At 40.1% G+C, this 25484-nt stretch overlaps 1 protein-coding gene across 1 annotated transcript in view; it reads right to left on the bottom strand.

Moving 5' to 3' along the window:
• ahcyl2b (adenosylhomocysteinase like 2b) overlaps positions 1-25484 on the bottom strand; it is a 65428-nt gene that overhangs the window by 31445 nt on the left and 8499 nt on the right. The window lies entirely within an intron of this gene.

Here is a 25484-nt window from a genome sequence, read left to right as displayed (position 1 = left end):
GGCCCAATTAAAAATTTTCAAAGACTTTCTAGAAAAGAAAAAAAACACATTTTTCCAGTATCATTAAAATAAATAATTCAGTTTGAACCATGTATTTTGTAGAGCCACAAATACATTTGCATTGTACCTATGGGATTTATAATCCTGTGCGTACATTGATAGACAGCCGATTTTAAGATCTTGAGTAAATCACAAAAATATTTGTTTCTGAGACAAATCTCTGATAAAGGAGTTGGGTGAAAATGGAAGTAATATGTACTTTACGTTTTCAGTTGCAGGTAGTTTATTCCATTACAATTTACAACTGGAAAATACTACCTTCATTTTTTGTGTGGCCCATAATAAATGCCCATAATTCATACGTAATCTTTGCACTAACACACATTTCACAGCGCCCCGTTTAGGTGCAGCATGCACCTGTCCTCTTGGGCACAACTCGTAGGGGGCCGCTGACACTACATAGGACAATGACATACAAACTAATGCTGGCTTCCGTTAATCACGAAGGAAGAAAATAAATGGCAAAGCCAAGCCATCAGAGAGCAGTGTCAGCTTCGTTTTCAGGCAGACTCGATGGAAAACACGCCAAACATTTGAAGCATTTTTAAGCACTTAACCTATATTGAAGCACTTTTTGAAAACCCAACATTTAAAAAACAGTATACTCCCAGGAGTAAGCGTCCCCACTGTGTGATGTTTTCACTTTACAGCAAGGGTCTCAATCTTATGGCTCGGGGGCCACTGCCTGCATTTTAAAGTTAAAAGGAAAAGTGTGTATTATTTGCTTACTACATGGCGCTGCGTTCTTCCGTGCCATCGAAAACCACAAAATGCGGGAACTTGAGGTGACCAAACTGCACCTTACTACTTTTGAACTACAGCATGGAATAAAATGCTTTTTGCTCCTCTTTACGGCATTTTCCCCACTATACTACAGTACATCAAAGACAAATAGCTTTGCGTTTCCCAAAAACTTACAAAATTCAAACTGTGCGATGTTCGTGCCTATGACAAGCTTTGTTTATAAGATGTCTATTTGTCATCGTCATAAAGTAAGGGTCTGCTCTTGTTCTGTGTCATAGCATCATGTAAATTAAGCTTGCGATTATCAAGAAAAACAAAAAAGCACACTAATTGCTAAGATCTCTAAATTGCCTGGCATTAGCCAAATCAAGATCGGGATTATAACTAAAAGAGGGGAGTAAAACCAGCTCAAGTCCAGTCACCAAAAAATATAAATGTTTCCTTTACTTGTATATCTATTTATAATGTAATTTAGTCATAGACAAGTATATTACATTACATATTTTATGTGTTTTTCTGGAGTAATAGGGGACAGGAATGCATAAACAGGGTAGACTGTTGGAAGTGTGAATTTCCCTACGGGGATGAATGAAGTACAGGACTGTCTCAGAAAATTAGAATATTGTAATAAAGTTCTTTATTTTCTGTAATGCAATTAAAAAAAACAAAAATGTCATACATTCTGGATTCATTACACATCAACTGAACTATTTCAAGCCTTTTATTATTTTAATATTGCTGAATTTGGCTTACAGCTTAAGAAAACTCAAAAATCCTATCTCAAAATATTAGAATATCATGAAAAACTATACAAGTAGGCTATTCAACTAATCACCTGAATCATCTAATTAACTCGAAACACCTTGCGAGGGTTTCCTGAGCCTTAAAAACACTCAGCTTGGTTCAGTAAACTAAATCACAAGTATGGGGAAGACTGCTGATCTGACTGCTGTCCAGAGGACCATCATTGATACCCTCCATTAGGAGGGTAAGACACAAAAAGAAATTTCTCAAAGAGCAGGCTGTTCACAGAGTGCAGTTTCAAAGCATATCCACAAAAAGTCTGTTGGAAGGGAAAAATGTGGCCGGAAACGCTGCACAACCAAGAGAGATGACCGCAGCCTTAACAAAATTGTGAAGAAGAGCCGCTTCCAGAATTTGGGGGAGCTTCAAAGACAGTGGGCTGAAGCTGGAGTCCAGGTATCAAAAGCCACAGTTCACAGACGTGTCCGGGAAATGGGCTACAATAGCCGTATTCCCATGGTCAAGCCACTTCTGAACTCAAGACAACGGAAGAAGCGTCTGACTTGGGCTATGGAGAAGAAGCACTGGACAGTTGCAGAGTGGTCCAAAGTCCTCTTTTCAGACGAAAGCAAGTTTTGCATTTAATTTGGAAGTCAAGGCGCCAGAGTCTGGAGAAAGGCTGGAGAGGAGCAAAATCCAAGTTGCTTGAAATCCAGTGTGAAGTTCCCACAGTCAGCAATGGTTTGGGGAGCCATGTCAGCTGCTGGTGTTGGTCCACTGTGTTTCATCAAGTCCAGAGTAAATGCAACTGTGTACCAAGAGATTTTAGAGCACTACATGCTTCCATCTGCTGAAAAGCTCTATGGAGATGAGGATTTCATTTTCCAGCATGATCTGGCACCTGCCCACAGTGCCAAAACCACCAGTAACTGGTGCACTGACCATGGCATCACTGTCCTTGATTGGCCTGCTAATTCCCCTGACCTGAACCCCATCGAGAATTTGTGGGGTATAGTTAAGAAGAAGATGAAAGACACCAGACCTACAAATGCAAATGAGCTGAAGGCCGCTATCGAAGCAACCTGGGCATCAATTACACCTCAGCAATGCTACAGGCTGATTGCCTCCATGCCACGCCGGATTGATGCAGTAATCCGTGCAAAAGGATTCCCAACCAAGTACTGAGTGCATCAATGGACATTTTCAAATGTTTGATTTAGTTTTGCTGTTATAAAATTATTTTTTTACTTGGTCTGAGGAAGTATTCTAATATTTTGAGATAGGATTTTTGAGTTTTTTTCAGCTGTAAGCCTAAATCAGCAATATTCAAATAATAAAAGGCTTGAAATAGTTCAGTTGATGTGTAATGAATCCAGAATGTATGACATTTTTGTTTTTTTAATTGCATTACAGAAAATAAAGAACTTTATCACAATATTCTAATTTTCAGAGACAGTCCTGTATGTATCTATCTATCTAAACCAATTTAGGTTTCTATCCCCCACTATATCGCTATTTCACTTGGCAATCCCCACCTATGGACAGATTAATGTTGTAACCTGGGGGTCTAATGTAATTGACTTTTTGCATTGAAAGTCCATCATGTCAACAGGTTGGATATCTTCAGACCGCTCTTAAGCAACTAACAAGGAATCAAAAATAAAAAATCGAAATCAGCCAAACTCCTGTCATTGAGGTTCTTTATGGTCACTGCACTCCTCTCTCAATCCAGCCCAAACTGGTCAAACAACTCCAGGAGACACAATGGAATTAATTGTTTCATTCTGGCTCCCTTAAGCTCTCTTATGAGAGCTTTGTTACAGTTTCACAGATAGCAATCACGCGTGCTTAAGAGATTATTTGGTCATGAAAAGTTGATTGATATAAATGAACAATAAAAGGTTTGGGACACATTAAAGTTTAAACATAATCCACAAACTCTCTCAGCATGTCAAATGCAATATTTCCAAGGGCTGGGGTTTCTGAGGGAAAAAAAGAAAAAGAAAAACCAGCTTGAAAATAAGAAAAAGCAGGTGCAAATTCCTTAACAGGAAAGCCCTTAATCAGCAATTTGAAAAATCTTGTATTAAGTCTGTCTTATAACACGATGCTATTAAGATCAAACTTCATGCTGCAAATGAGCTGATAATCTAATCAGCCACCTAATGTGCAAGTCAACCATTCCAGTGACTTAACATTACAACTAAGCTTTCCACAAGTGCAGAGAATTAATAATTCATACATTAGCACCCATTGCAGGATTTAGCTCAATTTTAGAATGTACCTTAAAACGATTAAACCCAGCAGAAATCATTCAAAAATCGCAAAACGAATACATGACTCAGTTTGTCTCAAACAAGCTTCAACATTTTTGGTCAGTAAACCCAAAAGAACAAGCCAATGTAGCGCAAACAACTATGGCTATGCTGTTATGATCCAATCAATTGGAGCTCATCTAATTTACTGGGCGATCAGTTTTCAGTTCCACCCGATATCACCAGAAATACAAATTAATATTCAGTCGCAGTTTTGTAATTTGATGGGTCGAATCAGGCCATTTGCACGACATTACGGGTTTTAAAAAAATGGGATTCCTCTAGCATCATAAGAGACTGATCCTCAAACATTGCCATCTGTTACTCAATGACATAACAAATAACCACCGCTGAGTTGAAGATATTTTGTGTGTGGTGTAATGCTTTTAGCAAAGGATTTTGGAGCAATCCTGGGTCAAACTCTGGGGGTAAAACAGGGACATGGGAGACAAATGAATGGGGTTTAGGTTTAATCTGGTGTGGGAATAAAAGCGGAGTCTGCCTTTTAAGACTATGCAATCTTTCAGATGATCCTGTGAGACTGCAATGTAACCAGTGCAACTCAAACATCAATGGTTGGTTTTACATGCAGGAAATTATTTGAAAAATATTGAATGTCTGGAGCAATTTGAATGAATAGAACAAAAGAATAACCCTTAATACAGGGTATTGGGGGTATTCCAATTCCAAGGGTGAAGCGGGAGCAATATAATTACGCAAATAGACATAGTTCCCTCAATAAACTTTACACATGCATTAAAAGATAGTAGATCTTGTGAGTAACATGAATTAAACGTAATACCATGTGAATTTCCTCCATGCTCAAAAGTAAGCTCCATTGCGGTGTTTCGCACATTTAAAAGATGTGCTTGTTATGTGGCTTGTCAAAGCACAGACAGACACTATGTATGGATGGATATAACCATTGCATCAACTACAACTACAGTCTACAACTGGTTCATTTTTGCTGTGGAGGCAGAAAACCGGACAGAAATGTCCTGGACAATCAACAAATACACGAGACTTTTATAGCCAGTAAGCCATTGTCGTCTCTCTACTACAAGTCTCGTAGTCCAATTATTACCCAGATGAGGGAAACTGAGCCTACGCATAAGCAATCAGATTATTTAAAATGTGTAAACATGCATGAGATAAGAAAAGTAAAGGACAAATCCAAGCATTGCAATCAGAAAACTCACAGTCGGACTAAAATCTTTAATCTCCAGGCAATATTCCGTTTCCAATCAGAATCTTACCTGTTTGCCAACATCGCAACATCATTTGGTTTTTGTGAATGGCAAAATAGGAGCAGCTGTGATGTCTTGCATTGCAAGAGGATTTGACCTTGAGCCGACCACCCAGGACGACACCTGGAGGAATGTTTATTACGCAACTAGGTTCACTTCGGTTTGTTTTTGGAAAGCTATAGAAAGCACAGTATAGTATAATATGATACCAGTCATCTCTTTCACCTAAGAAAAAAAAATAGGTGATTGCACATGACATTGCTGTTGGCACATAACTGGGAGAGAATAAAACCCTTTTTTTTTAAAAAAAAAAACGGACTCGACCAATCAAACAGCACAAACACTAAAGGAATCAAAAAGATAGGATATATTTGTTGAAATACACGAACATGTCGAAAACATAACCTGGACACAGTTGTCATTTTCTATCATATGACTTCTTTGGGATTCTTTGACAGACATCTTATCTCAACAGCTTTTGTTTCAGGCCGTGATTCACACGCCCGTTGTGTGACTTATATCTAGTTAGAGTCTGGAAAAACACTGCATTAGTAGTACGATGAGTCATGGTAATGGTGCAAGACCACAAGACGCTTTGTCCCAGGAGCAGTTTTCTTTATCTCATCTCTTCTTCCCAACCCAAAAGGCATAAAAAGGGTGTACATTTCCCTAATTCTTTGGCATTTACGATGCACTGATTTATCGGCCGATGTTCCCAAATGGAAATACAGGATGGTAGTCTTCCTGCTGAGCATTTCTGCCTGACGTGCCTCCTCCGGCGCCTTTGGAATGCTCGTGTGCCCTGAACACTCGGGCCTGACTGGGTCATCAGCTGGAGACCCCCGGTCATTGATGTTTCCCTTCTTTAACCCCAGGACATCTCCCGGTGGCGGAGCGATGGCTGGGAAATCTCCCTGCCAACCCCACTGATGCCCTAGGTGTTACTTGAAGGCCCCCAGTTCCTGTCAAAGCCAGAAGCTGCCCTTTTCCGCCTCTTCTGACAGCTCTTTAGTTGCTCTCCGGTTCCCAGCTCCTGTGCATCCAAGGTCTCTGAGCAAGCGGGAGGTTGAGGAGCCCACACAACCTCTGCACCCTACCTCCACTGGGCATACTGTTGTTTTCCAGCCCGCCTCCCTGCACTCGGCTGCCAGGTCTTCGTACTTCGCCCGTTTCCTCTCATATGCTGCCTCTATTCCCTCCTCCCAAGGGACAGTGAGCTCAACAAGGAGGACCGCCTTGCTGGCTACAGACCACAGCACAAGGTCTGGGCGCAATTATGTTTCTTCGATCTCCCTGGGGAACTGCAACTGCCTCTTAAGGTCAACTTTCATTCTCCATTCGCTGGCGGGCGAGAGGCATTGGTGTTTTTGCTAACGTTGTCGCCAGCCCTTGCAAACTAGATGAGGTGATTTGAGGAGGAGCTGGCTGACTGTCTGCAAACTTCGACTACCTCTGCCAGCTTCTTTAGGACGGCATCGTGCCGCCACCTGTAGCGGCCTTGGGAAAGTGCCATCTTGCAGCTTGAGAGGATATGCTGAAGGCTCGCATTGATGGTACTACAGAGGGGGCAGATCGCATCACTGCCAAACCACAGATGTAGATTTTGGGGCCAGGGTAGTGTGTTATAGGTTGGCCGGATCAGAAAGCTGATCCTGGCTTGAGGGATCTTCCACAGGTCACAACAAAGGCCTGTCTATGACCCCTTCCCAAGTTGTCCAGATGCCCTGCCTGCTCTGGGAAACCGCTTTGATGGTATGGCGTTCCTGCTCAGTCTTGATCACTTCGGTCACCACCATCTCTTTCCTCTCCCGCCTGGAAGCCTATGACCAAAAGAGGGGCACGTCGCTCCAACCAAGACCTGCTCACCCTACTTGGACCCTGCCGACCACTTTGTGATGTTTTAACCTGACGATTGCCTGGTCGAACTCTTCTTCTGCCTTTCACCTCCTTCCTGTTTCAACTTTGGTGCCCGCTGATCTAACAAGATGATCAGAGGACTCTCTCAACTCCAAAACTATCCGGGCCTACTCCTTCTTATATCCTAGGCTGATGGAATGCAGCGGCAGTTGGAGTATTTTCAGACCAAAGAGACCCACGTCTGAGAGGCATCTTGGCAGCCCCAGCCACTTCCCAATATAAGAGTTTGCCAGCCTATCCAGCTTGCTTGCCAGTGAGGAAGGGACCTCACTCACCTTCAAAGGCCACATCACCTGATGGTATAGTATGTGCTGGTAACACCATACTTTGTATTTGCCTGGGAGCTGGCTCTGATTGATCCTGGCTAAGCCATCCGCAAGCTGTTTCTTCACAGCCTCTGCCGCCTGCTTGTCTGAGAGGTCTGCTGTGTAGGAGCGCCCTAGGCTACGGATGGGTTGCTTCGATAGTAGCGGGATCTGCTCTCCTCCTGCAGTGAAGATGGTATGGTCGTCCCTGATACCTTTCTTTAAGGACAGGCTTCGGGACTTAGATGGCTTGATCTTCATTCTTGCCGAGTCTACAAGCTCATCAATCCTCTTCAGCAGTCTTGATGTGCATGCTGCTGTCCGGAGAGTGGTAGTGACATCATCCATGAAGCCTCGCAATGGTGGTAGCCTTTGGCCAGATGGCAGTTTCACTCCGCCAACCATCTTCCTAGCCCCAATGAGGATGATTTCGAAGGCCGCGATGAACAGTATGGGATAGATCGAACATCCCATTGCTATCACCACTTCAAGCTGCTGCCATCCTGTAGAGAAGTCCTGGTGAGCACAGCACATCTGCAAGTCTGCAAAGTACTTGGCCACCATGCCGTTAATGCAGTCTGGCGTGTGGAAGAAGTCCACGGCGAAGCTGATCAGCTGGTGCGGGACGGACCCGTACGCATTGGCAAGATCCAGCCACACAACATAGAGGTCGCACTTTTCTCTCCTTGCTCTTTGTATTTGCTCCCAAATTATTGCAGAGTGCTCCACACACCCTGAAAATCCTGGGACACCAGCCTTCTGGCAGCTGGTGTCTATATAGCTGTTACTTATGAGGTAGCTGGTCAACCTCTTGGTCATGATGGAAAAAAAGATCTTTCCTTCCACGTTCAAAAGTGCAATGCTCCTGAATTGGCCGATTGTGTTGGAGTTCTGTTCTTTAGGGATGAAGATCGTAACCGCTCTCTGCCACTCTGAAGGGATGATGTTCTTCTTCCATGCCACCTGCAGGAGTTTCCACAGGATTTTCAGAACCCCCGGGCAGTACTTGTACAGCTTGTATGATATGCCATTCGGGCCAGCGGCTGAGGCTGCTCTTGATTTCCGAACCACCTCATTAACCTCACTAGGTTTGGGGGGAGCAGTATTGAAAGGAGCTGGCTGGGGAACATACACCGGGGATCCCAGCGGGATGGCTTTTGCTGAGTCGCTGAATTTTTCCCTTATATGCTCCTTAAGCTCTGCTTTTGAGATCTCCAGCTTTCCACTCCTTTTGTCTGCCAGCAGTTGTTTTGCATGCTTAAAGGGGTTCTTGAAAAAGTTGATTCTCTCCTTCTCCTTCCTCTTTCTGCGACAGCAAATCTGTTCTGCTCTTCTCAAGTTGGTAAGACTGCCCCTCACCTCCTCCCACAGTGACTTTAACCACTCTTTCTCTTCTTCTCTTGCCTTCCTCCACTGCTTTCGGAGTTGGCGCCGCCTCCACATCAATTGCTCAATCTCTCCTCCCTTTTTGCTTGGGCGCTTCTCGTTGCTTCTCATCCACCACCCTAAAACGGCTACTGCATTCCTCATACAGGATGCCTCCTAAGGTGTTAAGCTTTGCCTCTACCTGGCCACGGAGAGAATGCTCCAGAAGTACCGTTATATCAGTGTCCAACTTCTCCCAGACTATAGACTCATTGGCTCTTGGCCACTTGATGGCTTGCCTTCATTCCGGTTCTTTCTTCTCCTTGCTTTTGACTGTTTGCTTATTGTTGCTTGCTGATGTTCCGGGTATGTTCCTGGTTCCAATCTCCTCGGGGCCGCCCTCCACAACCTGCCTTTCCTCCTTCTGCCTTTCTTCAGCAGCACTGGATCCCTTTGCTCTGTGGTTTGAGATAGGTGTGATGAAGAAAAAATATAATAGCTATTTTAACTCAGTCGGCCATTTTTAACACATACTAGATTGGTAAAATATTTAAGTTTTAACTTGTTAAGAACACTTTAAATGACATACCCTACCTTTAAAATGAATGACAACAGAAGTATCATCAGGCAATGTTTAGCTGGTAAAAATCATTTCAATGGAACATAGGTATAGGGAAACAATTGAAATTGTTTCATTAGTTAGGCATACGACATACCGGTGTGACATGCTGGAAGCAAGCTGCAAACAGAACAACATTATGGAGTCATCAACATAGCCCAGAAAATCATCGGCTGCTCTCTGCCCAGTCTGGAGGACATCACCAGCTCATGATACCCGAGCAGAGCAAACACCCCTCTTGTTTTAGTCAAAGTTGAAATAGTTAAATCCTGAAGTGATGAAATTGTGTTTTGGGTTTTTGGGCTATATCGCACAGCTTGAGTGAAACAAAAATATGGAGCGATAGCTTGTGTTAACAATGCTCCTTAGTGGTCGACAAAAGGACTAGCCAGCCTTTTCTGAACTTCAAACCAACCACATGTGACCACCCTCACCGACAGCTGGAAAAAACGAGGAGGGGGAGAAGTTCGCGTGAGGGGGGAAGGCAACCCTGAGGGCAGCTGTGATGTAAGAAGGCTTCCCGCTGATTTATGTGCACCGACAAGCGCCGCGGCCGTAAACAACGGAGCACATACATGCACGCCGAGCACACGGCTACCAGTGGCCTTGCACGTGCATTGCCGGAGGTTTCGTGTCAGCAGGGCGTTCGCTATACGGTACCGGCTGGTAGCAAGTCATCCTTCGGTTATTTACACCAATGCTTGTCAGTACTGTTTGGGGGTGTACAGTAACAATTGTTTTATTTAAAAATGCATTAAAGAAACAACATAAGTATAAATAAAGGCAGAGGATTACAATAGTTAGGCTGGCTTCGCCTCCAGTCCCATCTTATTAATCAATTATCCCATCGCTCTATACTCGGGTCTAGGGGAAAATCAGATGTCTTAGCTGCATCAAGATTCTGGGGGTTTGGTACTGACTCATTTAAAAGAAAAAATGAAGTGTGAGCTCAGGTAGGGGATACCACCAAACGTTGTTTAACTTTAAATACGGCTAATGGATACAATGCTAAATGCAACTATGACCGCATGTATCTCCCTTAACTCAGTCTTTTTTACTTAAACTGCGCTTTTTATTGCCAATGAAGGTATACATCCTGATTAAAAAAATAAATAAATACACCTGTTTTCAAGCTTCAGATAGTGAAATCATCATTTGAACTTAAGTCAGTTTGTGAGTTACTTTGTGAGTTTGCAGTTTACACAGACATTTTGGAAATGAATCCAATCCTTTTAGCTTCGTTAGAAATGCACATTTAACGACTACAAGGGTTTATATCTTAGGGCAGGTATTTCAGGAAAATCTTTAATAATCGTTTTATAATCTTAATCGTACCCAATCGTTTCATGAGGTACCCAAAGATTCATATTCTTTGATCAGTCAGCAAAAATCCCACAAGAATTGTAGACAGTATAAAGGAAGCCACTGTGACTATTCCAGGCTGGTTCTCGAAAGTGCAGATTTCGGCCAACTGTGGAATGCACGCGATTCTATAATCACAAAGCTGACAGACATACATCCTCAGAAACAATGTAGGCTTAGCACTACCACAATGGGGAAGAGGCAATGAATGATGGAGATTAGTGACAGATTAATAATGAATTATTTTTGAAGTGTGTACCATCACAAAAATGAGTACACTTGACTAATTTCTGCAGAGATTGCATTATGTTTAATTGAACAACACAATGAAAATAAGTCTGTGTAAAGCTTATATAGGAAAGGAAAATGTGTTTCCCCCCTTAAAAAAAACTCAAACTATAGCCATCAATAACTAAACCCTTGTCAACAAAAGTGAGTACACCCCAAAGGCATTAGAACCCTATATGTCCAAATAAAGCACTGCTTGTCATTTTACTTCTAAAATACCATGTGACTTGTTACTCTTACTAGGTCTCCAGCATGAATACGGCGCAGGTTTGTTCAATTTGAAGTACACTCAGTCATATTGGTCACTTCAACTCCCAATACAGCAAACCATGGCAAGGAACACTCTGGGGACCTTAAAAATGAATTGTGGGACTACATAAGGCTGCCTAAGGCTACATAATGATTGCCAACACCCTGATGTTGAGCTGCAGTACAGTGGCCAAGATCATCCAGCGTTTTAAAAAAAAATATATCAGGATGCACTCACAACAGGGATTGTGTTTGATGTCCAAAGAAGCTGAGTGAATGTGCACAGCGTCACATCCAAACGCTATCTAAGAAAGTTAAGGGTGCTGTCAGCGTTGCTGTAGAGATTGAAGAGCTTGGAAGTACTCAGACCGTTAACTTCAGGAACTTTTACTTTAGGGTGTACCACTTTTGTTGCAAGGAGGTTTAGTTATTGAGAGCTATATTTTGAGTTTTTTGAAGGTTAAAATAAATGAACACTGCTATATTAACTTTATACAGACTACCTTTCATTTTGTTGGAGTGATGTTTCTTCAGTGTTGTTTTACAAAACACTATAATGAAATCTCTGCAGAAATGTGAGATGTGTACACACGTTTGCAACAAACTGTACTTCTTTCCATAGTTCTGTCCAATTGACATTTTCTTCCACCTGGGTCATCAGAGTCATCACTTTAGTAGTAGAGGCAGGCATTGTTGCCTCAAATGATCCTTTTCAGGGTTAAAATGCAAAGGCGGAATAGCAATAACATCAAAAAGGACTTGACAAAATGGCATCATTTGGTGGAACCTTTTAAAAGTTGTTTCCACATGACGTTGTTTCTAAGTGACACACAATTAAAAGGACCACAGCGTGAAAGTGAATTGTTTCAAGTTTCTGTTTTGTGGCTAATGATAGAAATAAAATAGAACCAAAAGAATAATGTGATAAAAGTTTCATAAACAAACATGGTCTAGGCTATTCTGTGTTTTTGCACCCACACATAAAACTGATTGACTACTTTTCATTTCACCTACTATTAATCCGTGAATGTTTGATAAATATTAAGAGCCTAACTTCTCATTCAAACGAAAAGTCTGACAGCCCAAGGGTGGTTCACATTTAAACGGAAGCCAAACAACACAGCCAAAGTCGATGCCACATATAATCTTTTACGTGTTGTGATGTTTCACTAAACATCCACAATGGAAACTGTTACCGTCCATCAGCGGCTTTTGGGCTGTTGCTTTATTGAGCTGCAACAAATAGGTGCAGTAAGTTCACTGGACTCGTGCAAACTTCCATCCGGTTGCCATTTGACCCCTCTGACTCCTAATGACACAATGGATCCTCTCAACGGACGAAAATGCAAAATTGATAATGTTGGAAATTCACTTCACTGGCACAACTAACCCAGGGGGAAAAAAATTGTAGGAGTGCTCTATTTCTGCTTTGTTTGTTTCGTTTTCTTTTCCCAAAACTGCCAAAACAGCAGTCCCTCCCTGAGGGTTGACTATAATCACATCAAATGGAACTGAAGCAGAGGTTGTTGATGCTTCATTTTTGAATGGAAAGATAACAGGTCACTGAGTTTCATTGGGAATGTAAAAATAATCCATGGAACCCTTGCATATGGTGTCCCCGCCTTACACCAATTTAACTTTACAGCATTTTCCCAATTAGAGAAAGATCATTTTGCCTGCCCCAAAACGAATAAAATAGTAACTATGCTGAGTTTATGCTATCTAGGTTTCCAGATGCTTGCATGCTTAAGGTCGACGCCATATATAATGCTGGTCTTCTATTAGTTTGCGTCACCGCATCCTGAAAATGACAATACAGACTCTGCCCGACTTACGAACGGATGACCGTTATTAAGTTGAATTTGTTCCTAAGTTTCTTCAGTGCTATATTTTGTATGTTTAAAGTTTCATATAAGTATGTCTAAGGCTTGTATAAGTAATCTATATTGTTTTGTCATAAAACATAAACATTTCATAAAATAATATGCTCTATAAACATAAATAATGATAAGTGTACGTTACTTTTGGAAGATGTGCTTCGAGCGGTCCTCCTCCGTGGTAAAAAGTGGCCAAAAAAGAAACGTTTCGACCATGTTTTTCAATGGTTTCGAGCTTTTTCATTCCACTTTCATTTGAAAAGAAACGGCTCGCCTCTTCTTTACACCAACCATACTGAATAGATGCACGAGATCTTAAACAATAAAAAAGTCAAAGATCTGAACGTGCAGGAGAGTCAATACGTAGCACTGTATGTTTAGATACGAACTACAAAGAGGAAGGGGATTTTTTTTTACTTCCGGGTGGAAGTACAGGCCGGTAGCGGCGAAAAGAAGCGCTACAATAATGTCCTGTACTCGGAAAGAGGTCCACACAATAAAAAAAACTAACTTACAGCAATGTCCGGATATTTATTAGCTGAACTAAAGGCTTTTCTCTATTTAGAATTTCGTGAGCATTGTTAAGACTTTGCATGTCTGTGAAACAGTACGGTGCTTTTGTACTGTATTTATTCACTATGTGTCCTAAGAATTGCCCGGATACTAAAGCAGGGGTCGAGAACCTAAGGCTTGCGGTATTTTGGGACATTTTTACAAAAAAACTTTGCTCGAACCTTGTTTTAGAACCGTTATTTAGGACAAAAATGACAGTCAAAATGAGCTTCAACTCTCTCAAGTAACTGCGGGGAGGGAGACAAATTTTGAGTGGTATATTTATATTCATATGGGACACAGGGTATGGCATTATTTTTATTATTTCATATATTTTATCAAATCATCAAACGTCACACAGTGAAAATGAAAATGGCTTTGTTACATCAAGGACAATCCATAAAATCCAACCATGTAAGGAATCTGCCTTAAACTTATCTGCCTTGTTGGACATTTCTATCTATCTACCCCGGTCATATCCCTCGAGAGGGGTGACTGACGGCAAGACAAGCACATACAGAAACAAAGAAAAGGAAAAATCTGCAAAAAACACGAAAAAAATGACCATGGCCAACCAAATTGCCCAAACACCCAAACAAGTAAGGCACCTCGACACCCAAGTTGGTCATGCGTTCGTCCCTCCAGATGAAACAGGACACAAGAAACCGACCATATCACTAGGGTCAGGGTGACACAACACACTCTTCTGTTCAACAGCAGGGCCGGACAGCTTTCACTGGTTTACCCCTGCCGCATCATAAGGGTGCCTTGCCCATCCCTTAGAACGCGTCCAAACATCCCACTATCCTTTCACAACACTTCTACACTCATTCCTATCACCAACAAGTGCTCTAGCTTCCATTACATTTAGACCTCTTTTTTGCAGAGCACTCATAACACTATCCATCCGCGTCAATCGCGGCCTTCCTCTTGGTCTCTTTCCATTTACTTCTCCCCTGTAGATCCTCTTCAACATTCGCTCCTCATCCATCCTCTCCATGTGTCCAAATCAACAGAGTACTCTCTTAACCAAAGGCTTGCTCAGTTTCACTACTACTCCAGTTTTGTCTCTCACAATTTCATTTCTCAATCTATCCAATCTTGTCACTCCAAACATAGTCCTCAAACACTTCATCTCAAAACCATTTAATTTCCTCCTTAAATCTGCGTTCAGGCTCCAAGTCTCTGCACCATACAACACAGTTGGCACAATCACACTCTCATACAGTTCCCCCTCTTAACATCCATACTTATTCCCAATATGGTAGTTAGCGCTCCCCCTTTCGATTGAGACCTTTTCTATAATGATGGTCTGTTCATGCTTGTTTTAATATTGCACAAAGTGTGAAGTTAAATTAAACTTCCTCGACACATATATTCCACCGGTCTCACACTTACCTTTACCGCATAAATTAGCTGCATAATTGCATAAACTGCAGGGTTGAAAGCTTGGGGAAATAGAGTTGCAGCTTATAGTTCGAATTTTACGGTGATCTTTCACTTAAATAAAAAACTAACTAACTGCGGGAAATACAATTAGGAATGGCAGGTACATAAAATATATATAAAACAAAAATGAAAATAAAAATAAAAATGTTAATACAACCAACATGACTTAAATTAACTTCCATCAAAATTTCAACGAGGCTGGCGAATGGAAACTTGTGGGCACTCCTGTTTTATAGCCAGATTGATGAACTCATGTTATGGTAAGAGGGCTAATCACTTCTGCTCTCTCTCTGTCACAAACACACATGCCTAATTGACAAACTGATCTCATAATAAGAGCTCTGAAACAAGCTAACATTTTTTATCTCTTAATCGCAAACATGCTTTTACATCACCGACACAGGCATGCCAAGGCGAGTTAGCAGAGCTATTGTTCTAATGTTGATCCTTTAGTGGCTCCGCCCCGCTCGCTTATCCAATCAGAAGGCGCGGGGTGGGTAGCGTGAAAGTTAGGAAAGTGGAGGAAAAAGCCTTTGTAGGTCCCAGAGAGTTAGTCCAAGGCGGCTGCATCTATGACTAGATAATAACGTGCAAAAAACAAGGCTGATACAGATATTTATCAAATACCCAAATATCAGTGCCGATTATCAGCCCCCCTGATAATCGGTTGACTTCTAACCAGCCCGCCTGATAATCGTTCAACTAATCAAAGATTGGGACGATTATTATAGGAGGCAATTAATGCTAGGAAATCTTATGAGGACTTGACGAGTAAACATTTTTAAATCTGTTTAATTTTGAATCCATAGTCACCATCTCATCAACCCTTCTGCATTAACCCACTGCTCCTTTGGACCAAATCAAGTCACGTTGCACAAAAAGTAAACCATTTTTCTTTTACAGGTATATTTACACTTTATTTAATCATATGCACTGATATTACACATACAGTACGTAGTCCTTACTATATATTATTTTGTCATGTTAGTGTTTTTATCTGGGATTCCAGAGATTCTGCGCTAGTTATCATAGGATTTCTATCCCCGCAATACGCCAATTTCACTTTACGATACCCACCTCAGCACATATTAATGTCATATCCCAAGTGGTCTACTGTATTCAAGGGGTTTTCTCTTATTTGCTCACTATCTAAAAACAGTGTGAGAAGTCTGAAGACTTCAAATGATCTCAAGAAAATAAATAAATCGGTGCTGCTTCCCTGACAATCGATAGAACATAAATGGCTTTTGAAAAATGTTCGCTCTAGCATTTACACTCAGCCTACAAATCGAGCTGACGTTCATGACCGTCCACTCCGCAGGGCACATGGACACAAATGTCCATGCACACTGTACACACACACACTCGTTTGTCAGCGATGAAACAGAGAGGGTTTAACGTTTCACACTATCACGCACGCAGGTTCCTGGAAACTCGTGGACTGGCTGTTTCCATTCACATGCTTATAATTGGGCAACATATGGAAAGAAGGGGTACCTCATATATCGTAATAACATTGACAAAAAGTTCTATAAAAATACTACGGACATTTCCTACAAGTACCGACAACTTTTTCTATTCAACAATTGTTTTAAATGTCCGGCAAAGTTGAAGCAGATGCAATTTGAAGGTTTTCATGTATTCAGCCAAGAATACCCACCCTCCTCACAAATAAAATACGATCATTTGGGTCCCTGAATTCAAGTTGATTTGTCGGGCTTAATAATTGACAAGTTAATGTTTGGAAAAAATACATTTTTGTAGCTGCTTGAAAATAATGTATTCGTATTAAAGGAACACTGTTTAATATTTGAGATGTTCCTGTATAGTGGGGTGCAACTGAAAATGAGTGATACAAAGCACAAGAAAGCATACAGAGACACAAAGTCACCAAAACGAACCAATTATTTATTTTTTTTATTTTTTGCCCAGCCCTTTATGGGGTTTTTGGGTTCCCATAGCAGGAAGATGGCGGACTTGGGAGAGTCCCATGTTATGTAAAATAATTTTTTAAACCTCCAAGTATTTTAAAACAAATGGATGTTTAGATGATAGTTAGTGTATTTTTGCTAAACACAGAATTCAAATGTATTTTTTAATGAAATAAGTAAGTAATACACAATGTCCCTTTAAGATGTTTTCCCATTGCGATGCCCCATGCTATGCAAAACAAGAACCAATTTCTTGACCTTTAAGAATTTAAAAATGTACATTTATATAGTTTGTTTTTGTGCTTTTATTCAAATCAATTTTGTTTTTAATGAAGTATTTTTTACCCCTAGGATGCTCTGGATCAGAGATGACGAACACGTTTGACACAAAGAGCCGAAGTTTTTAACTGTGAGTCAAAAAGCGACACCACGCACTGACCTGCCATGACAGACAAACACACACACACACACACACAAAAACACACAATTAAAAACATATTATATCCCATAACACACATAACAAAACACATAACACCATATCCGTTTCCCTTTGCATTTTGCCATTTTGACCATGAAAGTAACAGTCTGCACTGCACGCTCATGAGTGTTGACATATAACGAAATTGTGAACATGCTTAATTGCTGTTAAGATTGTCGAGAAAAAATGTTCAAAACTCACATTATTTATTTGATGTTACTAGTGTCAATAAAATTGTTAAAAAAAAAAAAAAAAAACGTCTGCACGCTCATGAAATGTTTACTTAATTTCCCGGCATTAGACGTAACCTACACAGATGATTGGCAGTCAGTTATGTGTCCGGAGCAGCATAAAAACAACAAATCTGCCAAATCTATTTCAAAATATAATTTATTATTTGTTATTAACTCTGATGGATTCAAGTGTGTTTTAAGAGGCGAAAAAAGTAAACATGAAACGAAGCAAAGAGCCACAGTATATAGAAAATATGATGAGGCAAAGAGCCGCATTCTGATTGGCCAAGAGCGGCATGCGGCTCTAGAGCCACGTGTGTGCCACCCCTGCTCAAGATAATACACAATGTCCCATTCGGCTTTTTACCTGGCATCGAAGATCTTTTTTATTTTGGAAAAAAATAGCCAATTTCTGACACATTAGGGGCCAAATCAGTAAATAAAGAATGTCTGTTTTTTCGATGATAATTTGAAATACAGCAATTGTTTTCAAACAGGGTTTGTTTTTCAATAATAATCATATGAACAAATCAGCAGGCTAAAATAACGGTTTATTGCTCCACTTATTTTAAGAACTGTCCCAACCCTTGTTATTATGGCCCTCAATATAAACTAATAACAAGAAGAACCCATCTGTGAAGTGATAAGGCGCGGTGTCAAAGTGCAGCGACAGCTATTCAAAGTGCTGCAAAGGACCAGCAGTCCATTTCCTGAGTACACTTCAAAGGCCGGGAAGTAGGTGTTTAGGAAGGTGAGAACTTTGAGATTTCTGTACTGCAAGAAGCTGGACCAAGGCCACAACACTGAGGAGGGGAACGAGGTGATGACGATCGGGCGATTCACTTGATGTTAGAAGACAGCCAAGCCGACGCGAGGGAAGAGATGACGCAGACAAAAGGGAGCTGTCAAGGAGCCCTGAGAAAGCCCCCACTGATGGCTCAACAAATCTGCAATGAATCACCTTACAGCACAGCCAGCAGTGAGCCCAGAAAATTTACAATTATGAGCAGAGACTGAATTGTCTTCAACAGCAAAAATACAGTACATATTGTAGTTGTAACCGTTAAGAATGATATACACGATAATCAGAAACAGTCATGTCAGCACAATCAGTACAATCTGATGCTATTTGGGGTTTTGAACTGCAACTCATATTGTATCCTAAGATTTCCTGACACAGTAAGGCACTTTACAACATTGACTATGTTTACACGCGGGCAATAATTAGACTTATCCATGAATACAATATTCCATACATTGTATTTCTAAAGCAATTCGAATGAATTGTCTACATGCCTAGAGACAAATTAATAACTCCAAATACATGGCATTTGCGAGTTCTTCCATTACCAGGACACAGCAAGACTACAAATCACTATATTCACCAAAGTACCGTGATTTTTTTTTTCTCCAAGTGATATTCATCTCTATATGTTTACAAAATGTGCTCAACAACTCTGAAACGTTGCTTGCCCAACCATAAAGTTGCCTGCCCCATATTTCACACCTTGAAACACAATAAGACGACTCAACGTAAAAAAAAAAACATTGTTGCGAAATATTAAGGATTTATAAGGAGAATATATAACAGAGCAACACTTTAAAATTAAGTTTATCATAAATCTACTTATAACATTCATTGCATGTATATGACATCGCTGTTTTCCATCTGCCATCAGTATGTACTTGTATTTACTCATCCTTATTCATGCAGTGTTTGCGTTGCGTTGTCTGCTACAAGTCACGTGAACTCTTTCCACGATGCTTTTAATGTACGTTTACGTTTTGTAGCGTCATAAATTTCATTAGCTTCTTTTTAATCTTTCTTCTGGGGCTGAGGTTTTGGCTTGATTGCTAACCACTTATCCATTTTTCTTGTGTTCTCTGTGCATCTACTTTGAAAATGATATGCAAATGCACGACCTTATAACACTCGGGAAAGAAGCATGAAGTTATTCGTTTATTTGCAGGCTTCTGATTGGCTGCCGAGATTGAAAATTCCCAAACGAACCGAAATTCCGAAATTTCCAAACCGAACGAAGATTTCGAAATCTGAATGAAGCAAACGTTCGATTTGAAAAAAAAAAATGTTTTTTTCTTGAAAAAGTTGTCGGCCACCCGGGAGGAGACATTTTGTAAGTTGTACACGCGACATAAAAGACGCATGCCACGGGCGTCCTGGCAGACGTTATTTCAGACACTGCTATTAGTATACAAAGCAAGTAAGCAACAAATATTCAACAGTTGTTTCTCTACACTTATCATCTCAGGGGAATCCAGAACTTTAAGGTCTAATATTCATTTGTATGTATTTTTCTTTATTGTTAAACTATTTGACACTTGGATTTTTTTATGTTTTATATTATAAAACCTTCTGTTCTTTGGACGCTATTTTTTTATCCGTCCAAAACAATCTTTGAATAATAAATTTAAAATTTGTTTTTAAAAAATCCGATTCATCGATTAATCAAAATAGTAATCGACCGATTCATTGATTATTAAAATAATTGTTAGTTGCAGCCCTAAAATCGATTATTAAAAGCGTTGACACCTAATTAGATCATCAATTTGTTGTACCACGTGATTTGTGAGCCAAAAATAACCTAAGTAAATGCAAATACGAGTGCACATAATTTTGTTGTGACGCTGAAAGTTGTTACCACTTTGGTCCCGCAAAAGGCGCTAAGGCCGATTTTATGAAAAAGGTTAACTTACTTTTTTTATTGAACATTTTAAACAAAATTTGCATCAAAGTTTCAACTTTGTAGTGTTTGACTGTTTCATCATGAAATAAAATTAACATTTTGAAGGGAACAGAAAGTGCCACAGAAGTATATCGAAAAAAATCCGAAAAAAAATTATTTACTTAAGTAAAAAGGAAAATTATTAAGAATAATGGCATGTTTAAGTCTACTCAATAGGCTGATTCCTAGGCATATTATATATCATTTTTATATTGGGAACGTTTATTAAATTCAAAGATTTATCTTAAAACACGTTTGTTGACAAAATTCTGAAAAGTAGGTTTACATTTCTGTTATTTTAAAATTGCAACACATAAAATGAAGAACGAATGGAATTTAATGTTTGGATAAGGTGGTAGACACGAGTATCTTACGTACATTACATTGGCAGGTGTATAGGATATATTTGTATGTATTTTTGTTTATTGTCAAGTTCATTGACAAACAATTTGATTCAATTGTTTTATAGAACAGTCTGTTGTTCTGTGCACTAATTTTCCATCCATTCAAAACTTTAATTTTTGAATGAAGAGGGGGAAATTAAAATTGTCTTTAAGATATCAAATTAATCGAAAAAATAATTGACTAATTCATCGATTATGAAAACAATTGTTGAATGCAATCCTCGGCTGTATATCGATTTCTCTATAGCTGGATGTAGAGAGGTGGTCCCTAGTTCGAGACTAGGTGTAAGCAAATTTTGGCCATTTTCAATTTTGGCATATTATAAATTGGTAAATCAATCAAATTAATAAGATGTATCGCCAAGCCCTAGTACGGATAAAAGACAAATAATTAAAAATAAACTGGGATAAGTAATGTGACAGAACGGTTTGCTGCTGATTTACACCAGTTAGACAGCGGTACCATTTTTCGAAATACATTGCCCATTGCTTTGTCCACTCCACTACCCATGTAGGGCAGCCACGGGTCACCATGTAAGTCTTTTAGCTAGCAAGGCAATACCGAGAACACCAGCTTAGCGCATGTGACATTACATTATATCAAAGCGGGATGATCGGGGATCAAACGTTGAATTTGCTGCGATTTTTTTGAGTGGATACCTGATAGAAAACCGGAGGGAAAGGGGACTTTGGAGAATGATTAACTGTAGGTAACAGATGGTTTAGCCCCGGAAAGCTATCTTGGATGTTTGCCGAGTAAAAAAAAAAGCTGGTCGTGCACAACAGGTTAACAATAAAAAGACTCTATTGAAAACAACTCACATCTGGGCTGCAGCTACAATACTGAGCTGGCACTTTAATCCTCTCATGGTGGAGATTAAAGCGTAAACTAGTTGACAAACACTAACGGACAACACCAATCACTTTCTATTAGAATGGCTGCACGGGGCCCAACCGTGGACATATATGTCCAACGGTGTATGCCATACGAAGACAACCTTCTGCCCTTTCAAATGCAAGGGGAAATTAATGCTGTTTCTTAATAATTGCCTCTAGATTATAGCCCATCGTCTAAATTGAACGAAAGAGATTACTGGCTGGGAGAATAAAATCAAATTGTTGGATTATAGTTTTCCAACAAAACCATTAGTACGTGTTAGTTTATAACTAAAACAATAGGTTGGATATCTTGTGACAGGTACTGGAAGTGCAGAGAAATGGTGATCACCATCAGGTGCTCCGGGGATTACGGCTAAGCAATGTAACAACTCTCACAAGCCACTTCTGCCAAGCCTGTACCTTTCAAATGCCAGATCCATTACCTATGAAGCAGATGACTTGTAGCTACAACTTGTGGGAAACCAATACATTTGGGACGCTTGTTTTCTAATCATTCTGAGGAGCCAGCCTTTCTTCCAAATTGCTTTCTTGCACAGAGAAGAAGCGCTCTTATTTCGTTGTATTTTTGTATAATGATAAAGACCATTCATTCAACTGTAGTTTTGTTTTCTGTGGTTTTATAGTTGTTATTTTGTTCGTCATAAACTCACAGTCAGTAAGGACGCCATTGAGGTAAGTTTGACCCTTGGGGGCTTTTATGAAGGTGTGACACTGCTCATTTCAGTTAAATGAAGAATGAATCTTATTTTGGCACAGCACAAAAAACAGTACCAAGCGCTTTTCAAGTCAATGAAGACCTCCCAAAGCGCTTCACACTTTTCCCTTTTACACACGGACTAAACGATAGCAGCGTCAGCCATGCAAGGCAACTACCTGCTATCGGGGGCATTAGGGATTCAGTGTCTTGCCCAAGGACACTTCGACATATAACACGGAGGATCCAGGAATCGAACCTGCGACTTCTTGATCCCAAGACGATCGCTCCGCCTCCTAAGCTGATGCCACCCCAACCACTAATCAACAATAATTGGCACAAAACAAATCAGTAGGCTCAAGCAGTGTTTAATTGCGCTTGATGAAAAAAAAGTCAAGTCAAGTCACATTTATTTGTAAAGCCCTTAATCACAAAAATGTCTCAAAGGACTGCACATGATTACAATAGCACCATCGCCAGTTCTTACGCCAACATGCAGGCAAGGAAAAACTCAAAACCTCAGCGTGAGGAAAAAGGAAACCTTGAGAAGGGGCCTCAGAAGTGGTAATCCCCCTTCCAAGATGACCAAGGTGGAATAGATTTAGCATTGGGTCTCATTGGGTCACAGTACACAAACACAAAAAAAGCTCAACTTGCACACAATGGTGTTAATAGTCAAGTTTTCTGGCACAGTCTACTAATACAAACGATAGCAGCGTCAGCCATGCAAGGCAACTACCTGCTATCGGGGGCATTAGGGATTCAGTGTCTTGCCCAAGGACACTTCGACATATAACATATATATATATACCAGATCCTGGGCCTGGGCCCGATTTCAGGCCGGGCTTCTCTCTCTCTCTCTCTCTCTCTCTCTCTCTCTCTCGCCAATTTTCCCTTTTATTTGTCTTCCCCTTCATGGAGGATCTGCACAGCATGCGCTTAATTTCACTCAAGTAACTATTTAGATAAAGAAAATACTTACCTACTTAACTATCAGCTTAACTCCAAATTACTAAATCCAAATAAATGGTGTTGGGGTAAAATACCGCTTCCTCCTTCCACCTCCCTCAGGTCAGACGTCATTTCCGCTTCTTGCCAATAGCTTCCAAGTTTTACAAACTATCTGCTTTTTGGCCAAATTGTTCACTATTTGCAGCTTGTAATATGCATAATTTGATATTCTTTTCTGTGTCGTTTCGTTCTTTCCACTTTGGTTTGCTGCATGTTGCCAAAATGTGCACTTTTCATTTTGGCACTTGCACTGCACACTTGATCTGAGGGACTCAGCCCTAAGTAAACCCCCAGCTGTGTACTTCAGCCGAAACAGACGGTTAAGCGCTGAAGTACGCCGAAGTGAAACTTCGTGTATACTTTGGTCGCAAAATAGAGCTTCGGTCTATTCCGTTATCGTTATAAAAATCAATTTAATCCGTCGGGTTTAGGCGGGTTCAAATACCCGCGACTTGGGTCGGGTTTCATTATTTAGGCCCAATCCTACTTCTACCTCACACTACATGTATAAGGTCTTAGCTCAATAGAAGAGCAAACAATGACAAGCTTCACGGTGAGAAAGCAACATCAAGCACGCCACAGCAAGCAGCTGTCAGCACTGAGATCCTCATTGGCATGCTCACATTTTTGCAATGCAAAGTTCTCGAAGGAGGAAGAGTGAGTGAGTTAGTGAGCATAGGTAATTTAGTGTTTACTTTGTGCTTGGTAATGTTGAAAATCATGTTACAGTGGTTTCACAATTGCATGTATTTCTTGTTCCAAAAGCTTGTGTCCCTTTAAATAACAAAAGTACTAATTTCGTTGCACTTTTCAAAAGAATATCTTGTACATTTGCAGGTGAATACCATTGATTTGCATGTACAGTATTTTTGTTTATTGCTGGGTTATTTGACAAACACTTGGAATGTTGATGTTGATACATGTCGCTGGGTTTTCAGATTTGCAATGATTTCTTATTCCAAAAGCTCATGTCCCTTAAAACAACCAAGAGGCCTTTTCTGCCCTTTATGAAAAAAAGTATATATTGGCAGGTGTATATCATTTATTTGTATGTATTTTGTTTGATTTTTTTTTATTGTTTAATATTGTACAATATTCTCTTTTGTGCACTATTTTCTTACTGGTCCACAAAGTTTCAATATTTGAATAAAGGAGAGGAAATTAATACTTTTTCTATCAGATTCATCGATTAATCGATATAATAATTGTCAGGTTAATCAATTCTTCAAATAATTGTTAGTTGCAGCCCTAGTTCTAGCCCTAGTTTCACAGGGCATCTTTTCGACATTGGATTTTAGGCTAAATCTTGACTGGTCAGTTTTAGACCAGACTTAGTCAAAAAATACACCAAGATTGCTCAGTGTTCAGCCCATCAAATAATCACAATTGCTTGCGAGCGGTAGTTTACAGTTTATATACGAACGACCACATCAAGACGTAAATCTCAGAGATTTGGATGAGATCAGACTGAAAGTAAATACCTATACAAAATTGGGCCATCTTAGGTAAATGCAGTGGGATAGAAGTGAACCAAATTTAGAGCATTTTCACTTTACGGTGTGGAACAAGAAGTTTTTTCAGCCCCTCTTTAGGGCATTTTCTCCACTATAAGACATCAACAACAACTTATTTTGAGTCCCCAAAAAGGTTTAAAATTCAAACTTTTTGGTGCATCTTTAAGATGCTTGCCTGCTATTAGCTAACATCATTTAAAATGCTGGTCTGGTTTGCTGGTATTGGTTTGCATCACGGCATCATGAAAATACCAGATAACATTAGATGAACTAACTCCGAAAATGTCTTTCTCTTCATTCAGTTCAATATCTTGTGTGCTTTGTAGTTTTTGCAAGTTGTTGATACAATATTATATTTTTTGTACTGTATTTACTCGCTTTTGAACCAACAGCTTGCAGTGATGCTAAAGGGGATGCAAAAACAGCCCAACCATGGAACTGAAGCTTGCTGTTATCAAAAATACGAAAAAGGCATAAGTATC

This window comes from Urocampus carinirostris, chromosome 11 (genome assembly GCF_059441175.1).
Source record: "Urocampus carinirostris isolate Australia breed hairy pipefish chromosome 11, RoL_Ucar_1.0, whole genome shotgun sequence".
In the NCBI taxonomy this organism is placed as follows: Eukaryota; Metazoa; Chordata; class Actinopteri; order Syngnathiformes; family Syngnathidae; genus Urocampus; species Urocampus carinirostris.
This window is presented reverse-complemented; position numbering and strand designations above follow the sequence as displayed.